Here is a 14,003-nt window from a genome sequence, read left to right on the forward strand (position 1 = left end):
ATCTATGGTATTTATACTGCATAAGAATGAGAAAGTTAACATAATGAAGATACTATACTAGTCAACTTTTCCACCTCTTAGGACAATCATTCTTCTCACTCATATTAAATATGCCTCGTCATCCTCTTCCTCTAACTGTGGTGACTAATTAACTTCACGGTTTTTAAGGAAGGAACTTGGCAGGCCCATTTGGATGTTTAACAAATAACCAGCTGTCCCCAGAGGACTTAAAGGAGTCACTTCTAGCCAAGTTCCTTTGGGCCAGGTATAAACATCAAACAAAAAAACACCTCAGCAGGTGGCAGCAAGAAGTGTGGGGGAACGGGACTGGTAAAATGCCATCAGCGAATAAAATAAATCTTCCTTTTACATTATTTTGCAATATTTAGTCAATTTATTATAGAGACTGGGATGGTTACAGTGGACACTGTAGGTCTTGATTATATTGTATGGCTCATCAAAGTTATGCTTTAGCCTCCTATAATACATTTACTTAACACCTCCAAACATCCAGTCATCAGCTTTCCCAAAATGGAGGCACCAGTACTTTCAAAGGAAGACAAATCAATTAATTTTACACACACACACACACACACACACACATATACATGTTCACACAAAATTTTATTGTTGTAAACAACAATAAAAAATTACAATACTTTCAAAAAATTAAAAGTTCTCCCTCTTTGCAAATTGTCACCCTGGCAAACATGCAGCTCGAGTAAACTTTTTTTTTCAAAATCTAACCCAGTTTTGACAGAAATCTACACATATGGAAAACAAAGCCAATTTGATTTATTTTGACAAACACAGAAATGAAGGGGCTGTAAAGTCAGGTCTGCAGTAGAAATATTAACTTTACTGATAATACTTTAGCAAGCACTAAAGATCCTAGAGCAAAGGCTATCTTTTTATTATGGCAGAAAACAACATTCAACCTCATGAGGCCAACAAGCATCACTGTAATGTATGAAAAACGTAGTAATCGTTCCGATCAGTTTGGGATCTTCTCTGAACCTCAAATGTAGGTTAAGTTAGAAGTTAGCAAATTAAATTACTGGCTTTTAAACTTTACCATCATATATATTTTGCATAGTGCCATAGATACTTCTAAGTTAAGGCAGCTGCAAGAGAGTGAAACAATAGTGTAAGATGTCACCGTTTGCTTGTACAAGAGAAGTAAGAGCTCTGTACAGTCACCTTATTCTAAGCATTTCTCACTGGTGAAGTAATTGGTAGCTGAAAGTGCTAGGATGAGGATTTGGTTACTTCGTGCCAAATTGATAACTTTGGTAGAGTGAAAAAAATTATCCAAGGTAGTTGTAAAAAATACTGCATGGGAAATTAGTGGAAGAAGCACAGAAATTTAAAAGCAAACGAACAAACATAAAAATCACATTTCTGCAGAAAACCTTATCAAATTGACAAAACCTGACCAATTTGTTACAGACCTTGTAAGTTCAAAGTCAATAAGATTTGACTGCAATGGACATTTTTTTTCAGGTACTAAAAGCAAGAACATAAAAGAGTTGAAAATACTGTCCTGTCTGGGGGTTCAGCCCAGGCTTGTTACACTTGCTACAAAGCTCCGCATTACCCAGGGCGCAGCACAATCCCTCGTGTGCCACCACAGCCGCTGCTCGTCGCTTTCTCCCCGAGCGTTTGTAAAAGAGTTAAAGAAAGCTTTACTGAAATTAACTCCTTATTAATCAAAGGAAAATCAATTGTCTCTCTTACAGCGACATGAGCAAAGAGGGGACAGTTATTTGGAAACTGGAGAGCCCTGGCAGCACCCCTGAATTTTTTAGCTCAGTACATCTCTGTCAGCGTTGCAGCACGATTGCATTGAGCTGACTTCATTCTTCTGTTCACAAAGGAGTACTTCACATGTCTTAAATCCATCACAACTTGCCCTAGTGATTCTAAAGGAAAAAGTAAGAAAAATAAATATCCTATTATTCTAGATTAAACAAACAAACAAACAAACCCCTCACAGAACACACAGATTTCTTTGAGTACTACTGATTTTTCTTCTGCATTCCAATATCTCATTGTACTCTAACAGCAATGTTGCATAATAAATAAAATAAAAAAGAATCCACTCTAATAAAATCTATTTATTATTCCTATTTATTCTATTTATTTTTTAGCTGTGTTACATTGACAAAAAAAATGGTTTGCTTTCTTTGGCCTGCGGGATCACACCATTACACATTCTTCAACACAAAGTTACAAGAAAACACAGGATGAATATTTTTTTCTGGTTTTATCAAGTTTTTATAGTGTCTAGGTTTTCCATCTCAACTGTTCTTGTTCAAACTAAATCTAGTTCAGGAAAAAAATCCCCACCTTATTTCCCTGAGAACCTAGTTATTTTATCTACTTCAACGACCAAGCTACTCTACCTTGTCATTTCAATTTTCACATATTTTCTCTTTGTGTATTAGCTCTATGATTCAATGAAATCTCATCTCTTCAGCCCAGTGCCATAAACTACTGTCCGGAACAAAGCTCTCTCTCAAATTCAATCTCAAACAAAATGAAAAAGAGAAAATCACAAATGAGAAAGTGGACCACAACCAATCCTGTGGGTCCCATTCTCACAAAGTCTGCAAGTTATTTTGCTTCATCAAGTAAACCTGAACTACGGGAAGGTGCTATCACCTCTCATGTTGCTGAATGAGAATGTGATAATAAAAACAAGACCTCATTCCAGGGACACTGGGGTGTCAATGTTAATCACTGATTTGGCTGAAATACACTTCTTGATCTGAAAAGTGATTTCCAGATGAAATACAAACAGCTGAAATGTTATTGTTTAAATAAATGGGGATGCAGACTGTCACACATCTGGTGGAATCGCTGTTGCTAAACTATGATTACTATAAATAGTAATTATTTACTCTAACAGTAATGCCTAGAAATCCTTTGTGCTCATCTGAGTTTTCTCTCAGACATTTAACAGCCCTAGTAACCAGGATGGGAAGAAAAACCTTTATATTTGTGTCATCTATACCTCTGCACAAAACACTGAGCTGCAGAGGATCTCACAGTTTAAAGAACTTTTAGACAGGGGCAAATTTATTTTTATTTCCAAATTTAGTACATTTATTGTACTTTCTATACTGCCTTTTAAAAGTTTTGTAATTACTGTCTTCAACTCTCTGAATGCATTTTTTTTTCTTCATGTGTCTTCAATACCTTTGTAGAGAGCTCACCTGCCAAAGCCTCCCAAAGAAAGCTCTAATAGTTGTAACACATAGGACTGACTGGATTAAGAAGCTTTTCATTCAAACTAAAATCTGGCAAACACCATAAATAAGGCGTTTATGTAGGAAACCTTTATAAATGCTGGAATGAGCCACTATATGTGAACCTGCAAGTTAAAAGGGCTGAGCAAAGAATCTATTGAGGTTCTCTACAGTTAGAAAATACTTTGTCACATAATGGTGACTGTAAGTAATTTTTGCAATCAAGAACAAGCAATTGTCTGTATCCATACTGTGCCATTGTTGAGGTACAAGCTAGACAAGCTCATACAAATGCTTCAATGGAACTACATGCATGTGTTTTAATTGAAATTATGGAATTCGATTTTCCTTCTATCACAGTGATTTTAAATTGCCGTAACTCAATTAACTGAAGTTGGGTCAGCAGAGCAATCGGCAAGTGTGTACAGAATTGGGGTAAATATTCCTACATGCCACACAATAGCAGTTACATACTAATCATAGCACATTGATGCCGATGTTCCTGGAGTCTCCGTGACTACAAAACCAGTTTCATTTTGTTGAAAAGCTGTATTTAGAATTCTTTATTCACCTGAAAATAGGAAATTTGAAGCTATTGTTTTACTTCTCCAGCTGAGATTTTAAAAAGTTAGTTGCAGTGAAAAACTGTTAGCTTTTCTCCATGACTTTTCAGAGTCGTACCTCTTTCTTATCAGGTTTACCCTGATGTGATTCTGTAAGTGTGCATAAGATTTATTGTGACACATTAATGAACTTGACAATCTGCAATATATTAAAAGTAACTCTCTACAGTTCATATGTATATGTACCTTGTAGTACATACACATTTCTCCTTCAACTTTCCCATTGCCATATTGTAACATAAATCTATTGCTACTACTTTATCTGGAAAATGCTCATTTTTCATGTGTCAACGTTTTGTTTTCTTCTAAGCAGAGGAATCCTTCCTTCCTGGACTCCTGCAAGGCTCAGTTCGGAGCCCTCTGTTCTCTTCTTGTCTGGGTCATCACCTTCCTACTTCCTAAGCATCGAATTTGAGGTCATCAGTCACCTATAATCTTAACCACCACACCAGTTTCAGTGACGCTTATCTGTAGACACTTCAACACTTGTTAACGTATCTCCTTCTCCTTTGTCTCTGCTGTTTAAGTAAGTTTTAGGCTTACAATACCAAAGCCCAAGATTTGCCCAAACAAAGCATCTCTTTCATTATTTACCCCTTCTTTCTGCTCATTCTCAACTGCTTCCATATTTCATACTTGCAGCATCCATCTAGTTCTCCTCCTTCTGCATATCATCTGCTTGCAAACTGCCTGCAGATTCCTGAAACATTCTCTGTATATAAAAATTTCCTTGGCACACAGCCAGAGTGTGCTTCCCCACCCCCCCCCAAAAAAAAAAACAACAGCTTACTCAGAATCCCAGTCCTAGCAATAGAAAGTTTTGCAGAATTTGTCTGTTTTCAAAGATACCTCCACCTAGAAGTCCAACCCTGTTCAGCAGTTGCTATGACTGATGTCTGAACTGTCCTGGCCATACTGACTCCAGGTGCTGGAGGCCAGTCACTTCATTTCACTGCTTCCAAACACAAGATGGGAGAGCAGAGCCTTTGGAAATGTGCCCTACACACATTTTCACCGAATTCCTCATCTTAACTTTCATCTGTTTTCAATTCAGCTACATGTCCTCTGCCCTAAAGCAAGCTCTCTGGCCCTACAGATGTACAGACTGTAATCCATCCTCTAACACACAGAATGATGCTCCTGTTCCTCATCCAATAATAAGTTACAGAAAAAAAAAAAAAAAAATTCCTCCAGCAATAACCCTCTGTGTCACCAAATTATTTGACTGGAAGAAATCTATAGCAATGCAAGAAGAACATGGTATGACACATTTTTTCATGCTGCAAATGCCCACTAACCAGGTACATCTAATATATGGCTAGCTGTTCTTCTTGTGTCTTTAGCAAAAACTTGAGTACTCAAAAGACAAAACCAAACCAAAACAAAACAAACAAGCTACATAAACTCCCAAACACACACACACACAAACCCAGGCATATAGGATATGCCTTTGTTCAGAAAAAATTACTCTTGCACATTATTCTTGTCTATTAGTACTCAAGTCTATAAATAACTTGCACACATTCATGTTCATTCAGCTAGGGCAAAGTAACTGATGGAAGTGGAAAGCTGTACTAAAAATAGGAGAAAAATATATAACAGGAAAAAAAATGAAAAACAAAAACCAACAAGTTTGACCTTCATAGAGGTTACACAATTTACAATTTTGCTTAAATAAAAATGTACATAGTTGTTCCTCTTTAGAGAAACAGAGAAAGTTTGAAATGAGCTGTTTGGACATAGGTATCAACACAGACAGAATAGGCACCAAGACTCAATCAAAAGGCATCAATAGGCATCAAGAAATTACTCAGGGGATTTTAAAGGTGTGGGATTCTTTCGTTTATTACAACCAACTCAGTGTCTTGACACAGATTACTAAACCTTAATTTTTTATTTAAGCAACAGTCTACAGTAAGGTTCTTACATGTGGGATATCACTCTAAGGTGTTCTAATTGAAGTTCCTAGAAGTTGAAAAGTGTGTTGGTCAAGATATAGACTAGTCAATTATTTATTCCAATGTTATTTTAAATTTTATGTTGTAATTTTAGATATGATTTTAAGGATTTTTAAAAAAATAACAATAACACCAAACCATTGATATATTTATTGGGTTGGGGTTTATTTTAATGGAGATTATTTTCAAAAAAAAAAAAAAAAACAATTTAAATAAGCAAAGAGCTTGCTTAATTTAAAATTGCTAAACACTGACTGAATGTTGGAAATAAATATTGTAAAAAGTAAGAATTTTTTAATAGAGCAGCTGTTAAAGGCTTTTTTTTCTTACAACTATGTGTAGTACAGTTGCATCTGCATTGGTATTGCTGCACATTTTACTACATGAAAAAGTAGGTGTCACTGTACTTACAAGCATAGCAAATCTTCACACATTCATTACATGTTACACTCACTATTTTCTAACTCAAATAATGCCTATCTTCAGTTTTTTCTCTAGGCCATCATCAACTCCATCCCATTTATTTTGTTTGCTGTAATTCCCACAGGGTTACTACAAGGAATTTCGAAGATTCAGTATCATTAAAGGTTGTCAACTATGCATAGAAGTAAGTGGCCCTTTCTCACATTATAATCTGCTCAAGGAACTGCCAGCACTCACTGGAAGTTTGATATAAAAGTCAACAATATTCCTCTGTGTTGTATGGTGTCTTTTCTCTCAGAACCTCAATACCTTTTGCTTCAAAGTTCAACTGTGCTTAAGTATGGGGCCTGTCTGTAAATCAATTTCTATGTCTATTCACATTGACCATCCACCTTCTAAGTTTTAGGAATGCATTTAATGTGGTGCATTAAATTTCCATAAAAACAATGTAGCAGACAAAAGAAAGAAGAAATGTAGCAGTGGCACAACACATTGTGTATCATCGGTAAGTGTCTGATGGATCGCAGTTTCAGAACCGCTGCTCTGGTCAACACTGGTATTCATAGACTAGCAGATATATTTAGTGTTGTAAACATCCCCTTTGGTTGGAAAAATCAAATTAAAGACACAGTTTAATATTACGTGGCTGGTTTGTTTTCTTTTTCTTTTATTCTTTCTTAAATTACAAGGCTAATGAGGCATACAAAATGATTCTAAATTAATTTAGGAAAGGATGTAAGGCTTGGTTTATGGGAAGGTTATTGATTTTCAACAGGAATCTAACTATGTCACATACTAATAACCACATTAAATGTTTTGTATCAGGGCAAGAAGCCAGGCAAGTTGCAGACTCATATGATTCACAGATTTACTCCTGGCCATAGAAAATATACATTCATCCAACTGCTGTAGCTAAAGCTTGAGATACATTACAAGTAGTTCCCAGTGTTCCCAGATGGAAGATATCCTTGTACATACACAAGCTCCTCTTGCAGTTCTAATATAACTACACCAAATCTGGGGTCAGCGTCATCTCAAATAGCCAACACTGGGGCTGACATAAAATGTGTTAGAATTTTGAATTTGCTGATATTAGGATCAGGACAGAGAAAGAGGAAAAAGATAAGGATGTCTTTGTTCTTTGGAACACCAAATTCAAACTGTATATGGAAAGTACCTCAGCTGAAAGAAAGGGATTCATGCAAACTGCAGCCACTAGCAAGCCACAGATTTTTCTTGATATCTGAAAAAAATATATTTTGACTTGTCAAGGTTTACAGGACATGTTGAATTCTTTCTCTAGCTAAGAGCAACGGACCATCTTTAATCTTCCACGATCACAAGCTGCACTTGTGGTGGGCAGAAGTATCCTTTGCAGAGAAGTGCACCACAAAATCCATTTTCAAGATTTCTAAACCATTAGTGAGTTGATGCTAGAACTCCCTGAAGTTTCTGCTTCCAGTTGTACTGGTCTGAGGTAGAAAAGAGCTCTTAAACTGAAAAATAGAAATCTATTATTTTGACCACCTAAAATTACTAGACAAGGCAGACAAATAAGCTGTTTTCATAGTGACTTCCTAGAGCACATTGTCTTTCTGGGTTTGATAATGTGTTTAGTTCTAAAAAGCAGCTTCCTTACAACTGTTTAACTGTATTACTTTGCCCAGCTAATGAAATACTTCTGTATCAGGAGACTTGTTCCTTCATGACTTTCCATATACAGCTGAGGTTTAACCTTGTTGACTTGAATTGCTCTACAATGCTGCTTTTTGTCCTATTATGAAAAGCAAGAGATCAGCCTTAAAAATTCAAGGCTACTAAATGGAAAAGGACACCATAAAGGGTTAAAAAGTTTGCTACAATCTTGCAGATATGTTCTTCAGGCAGTTTGAGGCTGATCTTGTTTTCTACCTGCCAAGATTTTGGCAATTTGTACATGTACCTTAAGTTCAGAATACTCATTTACACTCTCTGGTACCAAAGAAACTTGGGAATGAACATTGAGAGTGTTTTTCATTTTCTATCCTCTTTCAGCTTCAAATACATCTTGGGAAATAAATTACTTGACCTATTGAATTAAACCAAGATAAAAACTCCACTATTAAATTCTGTACTAACAGAATTCATGGCAAAATTTCTTTTAAATTTTGAAACCCGTTCTCAGCCAGAGCCTGCAAACTACTTAACATTTTTTGCCCTTGAAAAGTAAGCTTATTAATTGAAAGTTTCCCAGTTTTGCTCCATTATTTAAAAAATCTTTATAAACTTGCTATTGGAAAGATTACTATAGTGGAGTTGCTTGTTCTCCTATTTTCCACTAATCAACGTGATGTTAAAAATGAGAAATGAGTTTGCTTCAGTCAATTTTCAAGCAGGAAACTACTTCTACCATTATATATCCACCAGTCAGCTTACACTTTTTGGCAAGAAAAGAAATGACTGATTTTGTTGACAGAACAATTTGTTGAGATCTGGCTGCAATACTCTAAAACTTCAGCCTCAGCTCTCCTCTGAACTGACCGTTCCTTCCAATGGGGACAGCAGGGGTGGGCACAAACCCAGACCTCAGCCACGGAAATTCAACATCCACTAGATTCCACAATTTAAGCAACTATCTCAACTGCAGATAAATATATGTATTAATCCTGGCACCTGTGTTATGAGCTGGGAGGTGAGGTGCACAAGTAAGTGGCGCTAATGCCTTGGGCTGCCTCGGTTGTTTCATTTGAACCTGAAAATGGAAGTGAAAAGAATCTGTCTGCATCAGGGAACTTGGACTGTTTCTGCTCTACTCTACTTATCTGCAAATAAAAGCATCTGAATGAAGCCTGAAAAATTTGGCTGAGGAGATGGACCCCAAATAAACTTAAAAGCTCAAATCAGACTTGTGTTCTGTGAAATACAGAATGCACCTACATTTTAAAATGTAGAATGGATTGTAAGTTCCTGGGGGCTGGGACTCTGGTTTGTCCCATTTTTGTTTTACACTCAATGCTAAATAACAGTAGCTAAGGAGATACAGGCTCTGTAAAGTACATTTTATTTGACATAAATTCTTTTCATCTTGACTCACTTTAAACCAAAAAAAGCCGTAACCAACAAACAAACAAAACCAAAACCACTTAAGAAGTTACCCTACTACACCTGTGATTACTTCAATGCATTTTATGTTTTTACTACTAAAACTTCTTGCCGTGAGGCTACTTTTTGCTCTTCAGGGAAATTCTAGTGGAGGATTCCTTTTTTTTTTAAAAAAAAAAAAAAAAATGCAGATAGTGTTTTGTCTTGGATACAATTATCTGGTCTTCCATGCAAGCTTGGGCATCAACACCAAACTCAAAGAGACTAGTTTGTATCCCTGTAATTTATCTAGAAGATCCTGAAATGAAACATAGCAAGATAAATCTCATATTATCTCCTACTAAAACTGAGTGCTTTCCTTTGCATTTCTTTTCCCTCCTATCACAGCCAAAGTTATTCATATTACTACAATCAAATCTAAACTTCTGCCTTAAAATTATGTCAGACAAAGTTCTGGCACTTCAGAAAGCGTTGTCTCTAAGTCTCCCTAAACTACTCATTAAAATTACATGTTTAATATTAATATAAAAAGTCACTGAAGCTCAGAGAGTCAGATAAAAAGGAAAATAAGAGAAAGTTAAAAGCAATAATATAGAGTAAGACACTGCAAAACGTGAACTGAGACAAAAGGCTCAGAAGACACTAAAGCCTCTTTAAAAATGTAAATATTTTTGAAATGTTTTGGCATTTGGACATTAAAATCAGGAATGTCACTGTTCTCCCAAAAGGAAAAAAAAAATTAGATAGCGTCTACCACCAAAATCAGATCTAGCAGTAAAAGCTATGCGTTGTTTTCAGAATTCATAAGTAAAAAGCCTACTTTCCTTTTTGTGACAACAAAAGAAGAAATACAGATCGAAGCAGAGCTGCCCAGAAACTGTATGAAACTGCACACGCAGACAACAACATTAAGAGATCTCTATCCACCTAATGGGGTCACTGCATGGCTACCAAACGGTCCAGCAGAAAAGACTATTTTCAACTTGTTTAGCAGTTGCGAGCAAGAGAGTAATAAACAAAGTATTTAGAAATTTGGTGAACAAAATCCTACCAATTTCCAAAATTATAATTTTACCCTGGGAACTGCAAGAGCAGGTACAAGCCAACACCTGACTATATCAGAGAGTGTGTATTAATGTGCAATCACAGAGTGGTCACCATCTCAAGTAGTGTCTAGACCTCTCCTCAAGGAATTTCTTTGTCTAATGTAATGTCAGTCAGACACCTCCTTGCAAAAGGAATAAATATTGTTATTTTGAAGGGAATAGCAAAAGACACTGTCTGCAAAACACTTTTAGGTATGATTCTGAAGAAGGTGGTATCAATAAGAATCATCTTTCTCATCATAGTCATCAATTTAAAACAAAACAAAACAATACAAAACAAAACTGTCTAGGTGTGGGAGGCACAAAAGTGCCTGAGATATGTGAGGGAACATGGTCATTGTGGTGAGCAATCTTCTAGCATCCGGACCAGCTCTGAAAGCACGAACTGGTCCCACTCTGTGCCCAGTGCCGATACTTTACATATCAGCAGTTAATGAAAAAATGTCTTGTTTAACAGATAAAAAGGGACATTGAACCTGCATAACTTTCTGCCCGTGAGACTTATTTTGGTTAGCAAGTAGCTGGTTACTGATGGACATTGCTACCAGTCTTTTCTCAGACAAGTGTGCAAACCACGCTGGTGTAGCCTAGCAACCCCATACAAAAATGGTTCTCAAAAAGAGGATTCTCATTGCAGTGTGTCCACAGATGCATTATCAATTGCAAGCTGCATCATATTTGCCATTTCACGGAGGCTCAATCCCCTTTTCCCACCTGAGCCTAATCCTTGCGTTTGGGCAGGTACCATCATACATACACATTGAGAAATCCTGTTCCATCTAAGAACTAAATACAAATTAAAAAAACAGAAGTCCAGGGGCAAACTTTACCATGGTAGGAATAGACAGTGGAAACAGCGCTATTTGTATAGGTCTATTGCAGTTGGATTCCCAGATAAACAGGAGGCAAGAAATATTCACACTGTGCGTCGTATACTGCTGACTGTAATGTATGTCCTTGTTGCCTGGATACCTCTAGTGAATTACTGAGCAAGGGTGCAAGTCTTTTTCCTAGCCAGTATTAAATAAAAAAATCCCAGCCTACTGCTCCTTAAGAGGCAGAAGATGCACATGGAGGTTTCCTGTGCCCATGGCGGCCGAGTGCCAGAAAGAGACAGATCGGGCCTTGAGAAGTTTAAATCTTGTGTGTTACCGAGCCACGTTATGAACTAGATCTCATACAATTCATCACCTAAGTTGCAGAAAAATAGTTCAAGAACTCAAAATAATGAATTCTGTCATTTCCAATAGAAGTGTGAAGGGAGAATTATGAATGAACCTTTTAAAAACACGTATGTGGAGGGAGATTGCCCTTCTACAAAATGAAAGCAGCAGGCTCCTATTTAAATGGCCCAATCCTGAAAGCGAGACCTTTCATTTTCAATTAACTTAAATTGACAATTGAGAAAGGTTTGAAAATGTTGTTGGAGCCTTTCAGTTTGATAGATCTCAGCTCTGACACCACACACAGCATTCTGACCTGATTTTTAGGGTATGATGTTTTAAAATTGAAAATTTGAAATGAAAAATATTTGATTCAATCAAAGCTGTTGCAAGACATTCAAACGTCTTAATCTGAGAGAAATGCATTTTCTGTATTTTCTCATAATGACATGTTATATAATGCATCATTCATTAAGATACATTAAAACCTGAGCCATGCCTTCCTACAACCTTATGTTACGTTAATTAAGAAATTAAATTCTATCGCAGAACGCATTACCATGTACAGCATGTAACTTTTTAACACAGAAATAAAATCTGTATTTGCATTTTAAAGCAGTCTGTGTTACCAGTCTATAGAATTATGCAATTATATAATATGACAGACCTCATATCAACATGACACAACATAGACAAGTCAAACTAATTTTCAGACTTAATATTCATTTTTAAACACAAAAGTGGAAGATTTCTGAACACCTGAACCACTTCATTAAATTAAGAAATGAAAATAAATAAATCAGAGAATATTTCAATGATCACAAGCAAGAGACAGAACTTTGAAATCATTGAGAAGTGAGGCAGAGAGATCCCTGCATTGAAAGAGTCAATTTATCAATTAATAAATGGAGTACATTGACACTGTTACTTGGCAGCTGTAAAAGTACAAACTGCTCAACTCAGAACCACATTATACCAATGATGCAGTACTAAATCAGTTTTGGATTATTACTGTTTCATTATAAAATATTAAATTCTCAAATAAACAAAAACAAACAAAGAAAAAGTTGGGGTTTTTTTAATCACATGGGTTACCACATTACTAGTTTTTAATTTTTTTAAGGAAGTCTCTTTCAATTAATGACCCACTAAGAAGAACTAGTATTGTTTAAAGTAACGTTTTATCTCTCGTAACCAGTGGAAATTTATGTGTGTGATGTAAACTTGCACTGATGACATGTGCTGGACCCCATTTTTCCACCCTAGTCATAAAGAGCTTGCAGAGACAACAGGGACCAACTTCTTGTAGTATTAAGTCCATATGCACAATATAAATTCTGCCACAAAATTTGAAATAAGAGCCATGTCAAGCACAAGGACCAAGTTCTGTTCTTGCATTACTGTTTAGTAAACTCAGTGGCATCAAATAGGATTTGATTCAGATTCAAATTGGGCCAAGGAAAACTAGGTCATATCTTGAAGGATTGGAAGTAGTAAAGGTGTGTTTACACTACAATGCTTTTTTTATGGAGTTTGCCTGAAGAAGATTTAATGACATGTGCAAATTAGCAGTAAACATCATTTGGCCTTCCAAGCAACCGGTCATTATAGCCATGCCACAGGAATCCCATTTTCCTCGTTGTACCTCCTGTGTTTGTCCCTGGTGGGTGGCAGGATAGAAGTACCTCAATGTCACCTGAAGTTTTCTCAGCACACTGCCTAAGTGTACTTATAGCTGTCTTGGAAAGGCAAACTGGACCTCTGCATTGCTCTGGTTTTACACTACTGCTACTAAGTACAAAAGTTTGGAATAGAGATATTCCTGGAGTTATATGAGATAAGGTGTAGAGAAAGTTACAGTTTGTGATAGGAAACATGAAGTTTGTATTCTGTTACAACATGTGTCCAAATGTGTGAGTAGCTAAAATCAGAGGGAACATCATGAATAATATAACAGCATCCTGATCTTGTCCTACACCTGACTTTGCATGAAATGAGTGTTAGGCAGCCTGGTGCACTTCAGTAAGAAAGTAACATGGAGCTTAGTATTAGGCAATGGAAATATCATTTTTAAAGTTCTTATTTCCTCTCAGCATTTCAGAGATTGAAGGACACTGAAGAGTGTAAACTGAGTTACAACAGAGTATTTTAAGCATTTTGTTCCTTTTTCCTTATCATATGACTGTAAAAAGGAAACAGGAAAAGAATAAAATGATGAAAATAGTGTTCATCATATTTGAAAATCACCTGGATGTGTATTAATGTTTTATATGCCTCCTATATAAGTTCTAAGGACTTCTGTTCTTAGGGAATATGGTAAATTACATAGCACTTTGTAGTCTTCTTAGCACATAAGAGACTCAGGGACTTTGAAAGCTGTGTAGCATCATTAGTCTTA

The sequence above is a fragment of the Streptopelia decaocto genome (genome assembly GCF_964273445.1).
Source record: "Streptopelia decaocto genome assembly, chromosome: 2".
Classification (NCBI taxonomy): Eukaryota; Metazoa; Chordata; class Aves; order Columbiformes; family Columbidae; genus Streptopelia; species Streptopelia decaocto.